A 5459-nucleotide genomic window follows, 5' to 3' on the forward strand; every position below is an offset into this window, starting at 1 on the left:
ACGATTAATAAATAAATAGAAATAAATAAATAAATGCGAATAAATAAGGCGGATTAAATAAATAAATAAATAATTATTCTAATTTTTTTCTGGCCGAGCTTCTCCCGGGCGGTTTGGCTTGGTCCTCGGCGGGATTTGAGGTTGGAATCCACCACGGGTTCCAGAAAAGGTCTCCCCGGGTCCAAACTGTGGATATCCCGGGGTCAAGAAATTGCATGCATACCCTCTGCAACCCAGATATATAAATATTATGTCTATGCCCTCTCGGAACGGACTCACATTTATTTTCCACTTCCGGCTGCCGGGTCTTCCTGTTCTGCTTCTGTCCTGCTCCCGTCGATTTCCGGATCGGGTTAAATTATCTTAATTTCCCTATAACAACAATAAAAAAAAAACATCACTAACGTTTCCTCGGAGCTTTCACCTCCGGTAGACCGACCGCACTCACACGTTTATGTGCGCCACCGATTTTAAAACACGGCCGTTAGATTTAGTTCGCGGCAGCGGGTCGTCTGATTCCCAAATTTTCTCTGGCCCACATGGCGGTCACCTTGCCCTATTTATGGGCTCGGCTCTGCCGGTTCCCTTTCCTATTCTTTTGTTTTCTCCTTTCCCTTCATATAGGTCGAGAACCGACTTCAAGGCCAATGCCAGTGCTCATTTCCCGTCTTAGTGTGTGTGGATGCACTTCGTCGGTGTTCTCCTCTCTCCACATACCATCCACACTTCCCCTTTCTTGGGTGTGGACGGTAGAGGGCGCTCTACATCCATCCCACTTTCCCCTTCTCCTCTTGGGACTGCCAACCTCGCCTTATGTGTTCATTCCAGACGATATTTCTTTCGCCCGCGGCTATCGATCACCGTCAGAATGCAACAACTTATATACGCATTCTTTTTTTTTGTTAGTTTATTTTTTTTTTAGTTTCAGTTTTTTTTTTATGATAATATATATATATTTTTTGTTTGTATAGCTTTTTTTTTCTAAACCCTGTCTAGATTGTTCGCCCTACTCATATATCTTCTTTTTAATATTTTGTTATGCTTTACGTATAACGTCAGAAGGAACTGGGCCACACTGGTAACTGTCAAAATTAGGAGTAAAACCCACAGTGCATTAATATCTTCTGTGTGATCTACTATTTTAACGATGTTCACAACATTAGCCGTGTTGTCTTTGGTCTGACTATCGTCAGATCCGAACCAACCCATATTTGTTAATTAAACGATTATTTGTTATTAGATTGTTATTACTTTGCTTTTATTTCTTCCTACATTTTCACTCATCGGCTTGAGGTTTTTATTCTTAATATTAAGGCATATTGGGGCATTAGTAGTAAATATAGCCTCAACTGCGTTATTGCGCACCACTGCGCAATTTGTCTTCAATCGCTTTCAGATTTTAATTTTGGTTGACTTTTTCCTCCTCCGTTGTTGCCGTCTTTATTAGGTCCTTTAGCAGCTTTATTCTTTTGCCGCTTCTCTTCTTCTTGATTTTTGGTTTTGGCTGTCTTCTTGCCCTATACTCAGCTAGTTTGATCACTTAACATTTTTTTTTATAGCATTTTTCTTATTTTCTGTATTTCTCATTTTTTTCAATTTTTCCGATGGTCACTTTTTTTTCGTTTTAATTTGTTGTATTTTATTGTCGTTTTGCAGGCTTATGTGACCATGTCACGGTCGCCATGTAATAATTGTATTTCATTTTTAAGTTGTGTAATAATAGTAATTCATTTATTGCAGAGATATTTAGGATTAATTAAGACTTAATATTTATTAAAGACTTGTTGAAGACTCATTTAAGACATATTGAAGACTGCCTCGTACTTGGTCTTGAAGAGCCCAAGCTAGCCAAATGCAATCCGTCTACGCCGGCAGAGAGGCCGTCGGCAGAGGCGTTGCTTTGCTCTTATGTACTTAACTTAGGCAGCGAGAGCGCCGCTGTTTGAGAGAGTCATGTGCACATAAAGATCGAGCAGTCGCGCATGTCAATTATGCCGAATCTGCACTTCTGGTCTGAATAGCATTCTTGTGTGGTCAGATTGCTGAGCACTCAAGATATGCCTGGGAATTGAAAAGTCTTACATAAACATTATTGCAAAAGTGCTACAATGTGATTGTTCCCAATGTTCTGATTTGATACAGTGCTTATTCGATATGTGTGCACATTACAGTCATGCTCATACATTTGTAAATAATGCTGTTTAATTTAAGTTCCTAAATGGTCAAAGTGCAGTATAAAAGTAATTGCGAACATCAGAATTAAAACTGTGAAAAAGGGGGCAGCTCTGTTTTCCACAAGTCCTCTAATTTCTGCCTTCTCCTGGCTTTAAGCCAAGCAATTGCAAATATAAAAGGCATTTTTCACATTTTTTGATTTTGACAGAAATAAAATAAAACAGATGTTTAAACAGCAAGAAGCAACAGCAAAAATATAGCAAAAATTTTGCGAAAACCAGAGCACCTAAAAAGGAAATTGTAAGAATTAAAAAAAAAATTACAATTACCGGAGCATGCTTGATAATTGCTAGAATACACTTTTGTAAAGAAAAAATATTTTTACTCAAATAAGAAAATACAGTATCCAAAATGTACTTATCAATGCGCTTTAGTTAAAAATGAAGGTGCGATCGTTTACTGTTTTTGTTTGAATAAACTGCCGTCTAGAAAACTATTTGGGTTGCAAAAAAAGCAGGTATTTTTTGTAGAAAATTCTGACTTTGCGGTCGATTTTTAGGTCAAATATGTAACCGACCGGCTTGGTTATGGTCTCTATGGAAAGGGTCATTAAATCTCGGTAAAACAAAGGTAGAATAAATGTATAATGTTCTTTGCAAGTGCAGGAATACCTGTTTTGCCGAAGTACTAATTTTCACATTTTTTCATCATTGATGGAGTATATAAATCGATTTACTACCATTCCCTGGGTTTGAAGTATGAGGTGTTGTTCTTGAATATGTTCTTTATCAGAATCAAAAGAAATCGGGTCCCCCCACGTCCCACCCCGAATTTCCCAGGTAAAAGATACTTTCAACTCAGCGTTAAAAACGCGCGGCTTAGTGCAAATTCTGCTACAAGTGCAGTTGCTGCGCAGTACGAAATTGTATGGCTGCCATACATTGACTTTGTAATGATTTAAAATGAATGTATAATGATTAACTATTCTTCAAAAATATTAAATGAAGTAAAATTGAATGATTATTTTTAATTATTTGTAAAAAAAAAAAGGTTAAAATAGATGAAAAATTGACGAAATACAAAATAAAACAAACATACATTTTTTTTCTTTAGAATTTATTTATTTCTTGTTTTTAAAACATTTAATATGTACCATATTAGCATTTTCAGAGAAATCAAATGAAAAGTATTTGTCGAAATTGGATACAAATTGAGAAAACTGCTTCCAAAAACATTAATTTTCGAGTATAAAATCTACTATTTATCACACCATGTTGTATGACCACTTAATCGAAAGGTATTAAAATTACCTTTTATTTAAAAATTATTAAAATATCTCAACTGGTTCAAGAGTTATGTGTTTTGTAACGCAAAAGTATCTAATGCGCCACTGTGCGTCGGCTGCATCTTGCATTTAGGGGTCTTGTATTTTCTTTTCCATATAAAATTTTCATTTATAGAGTTATTCAACTTTTAAGTGAAACAAATTTCCAAAACTCTAGCAGTTTTCTGAATATCTCACATCAAAGATATTTGCTCAAGGCGCGCTAACCTGATAACGCGCAGTGTATACCCAAAACGGGAAAGAGCTTATTATTTACATGCATTTTCAAAAATATATATTAGACTTTTTACAATTTTTTAAAACATTTTCAAAATTAAATTAGGCATCCAATAACTAATGAATAGAATCCCCATATTCATTTCTCCAATGTTCCTTAATCGACGCTAACTCACCAAAGTTATGTTGACGCGGAATTTTATATGTGTTCGGAATGTGTTCGCTAACATTGGACCCTGCGGTATATTTGTAGTATTATCGAAGCACGGTCTTACTTCTGAAACAGTTTGCTTTTGTACTAAAGGTTTAATTAAATTAAATTTACTTCGATTTCGTTTCCGAATTAAAATTTTAACAAACCATAATTAGTTACAATTTTTTTTATAGCGAAATGGTTCAATAAGCAAGTATAGTTAAAAAAGTATATCGAGTATTAAAGTGTTCAAGCTAGTATTATTTAAAGGTAAATCAAATGTATTTTGTGCTATTGAAGGGGATGTCGGTGGCGGTTGTAAAACTACATCATGTTGATACATATAGCATTATGTTCTTGAACCAAAATCCATAAGTTCGATACCGGCTGCATATCCTCGTCTGAATACCTAGCAAACCTAGTGCATAAAGCTGCCGTGCTGGCTTAACGGTACTACACAAAAATACATTGTTTTGACAATAGGTGAGCATTGAAGATATTGTTTTACTCTAAATACCCTTAAAGTACGCATTACGACACTTTATTTTCAACAGCGTGGCAAAAATTTGCGTTTATAAAAGCGGGTTCAAATATGAAAAATTCTTTACTATGTTATTAAATTGTATTGAAGTTGCCGAAATTTGCAGTGGGTTGTTTAATGGAAATTTTATAACTATACGTACTTATACGTTGGTGTTCCCTTAAAGCATGTAAATGCAGGCAGTTGCGGTTGCTCGGAGCTTATTTGAACTAGCGCACATGAATAAAAGTTAGCAGCCTAAAAAAAAAACAACAAAAACAAAAAAGAACAAATATTTTCATTGCACGATATTATGTTCATGTTTATACTTGTACCTTTAAGCTTTATATATTTATATCCTTGCAGAGGGTGTATTGATTTTAGTCAAAAGATATCTGCGTCCATGTAAAGTACATATTAATGTATCAGTAGGCCAGGTCCGGCGGTCTCTTTCTAAGCAAACTTATCTCCCAATTTTAAAGGTCTCTGAATAAATCTAGAGTAGAATATATGTAAAAACGGGATCATTATATCATTTAAGAATATTCGAATGAAAAAAAGCCTTCATTGATTTTAATCAAAAAGCTTACACCACTTTTCTTTGGCAATATATATGTAGGTTTCAAATTGATCATATGGTCATTTTTTTAAATTAACCCAGTTTTGTTGTTTGTGTATCAAAAGCACATTTTTCCATATGCATTTCTACTGCAAGCTTGTTTCTGTTATTTTATGTGTATATATAAAATTTCAGTTCGATACCTGTTGATGCGTCAGTTCTCTTTGTAGAATGCTTTAACAATTCCACCAAGATCACTCGCAGCTAAGCCTAAAATTGTACATTTAAATATTAAAACGCATGAATAGGCTTATTTTCTGTACTTTTGTTTAGGTATACCAATAATTTTGTCAAAGAAAAATAGCCAAAGTGTATACTTTTTATTCTCCTAAAGTAAAAAAAAAATATAAAGAATAATGGCACATTGAGAATTTAACACAGTTTTGAAAAA

At 34.5% G+C, this 5459-nt stretch overlaps 1 protein-coding gene across 4 annotated transcripts in view; it reads left to right on the top strand.

Moving 5' to 3' along the window:
* The first annotated feature begins 4035 nt into the window (after positions 1-4035).
* LOC120447167 (serine/threonine-protein kinase GE16371) overlaps positions 4036-5459 on the top strand; it is a 16350-nt gene continuing 14926 nt past the window's right edge. The window contains exons 1-2 of one of the 4 annotated variants that reach the window (XM_039628622.2): positions 4139-4157; positions 4230-4412. The gene's annotated coding sequence lies outside the window, so the exon portion shown is untranslated. Of the gene's footprint in view, positions 4413-5459 lie in introns of all 4 variants that reach the window. The other 3 variants (XM_039628624.2, XR_005615918.2, XM_039628623.2) reach the window with 3 other exon arrangements.

This window comes from Drosophila santomea, chromosome 2R (assembly GCF_016746245.2).
Source record: "Drosophila santomea strain STO CAGO 1482 chromosome 2R, Prin_Dsan_1.1, whole genome shotgun sequence".
Taxonomy (NCBI): domain Eukaryota; kingdom Metazoa; phylum Arthropoda; class Insecta; order Diptera; family Drosophilidae; genus Drosophila; species Drosophila santomea.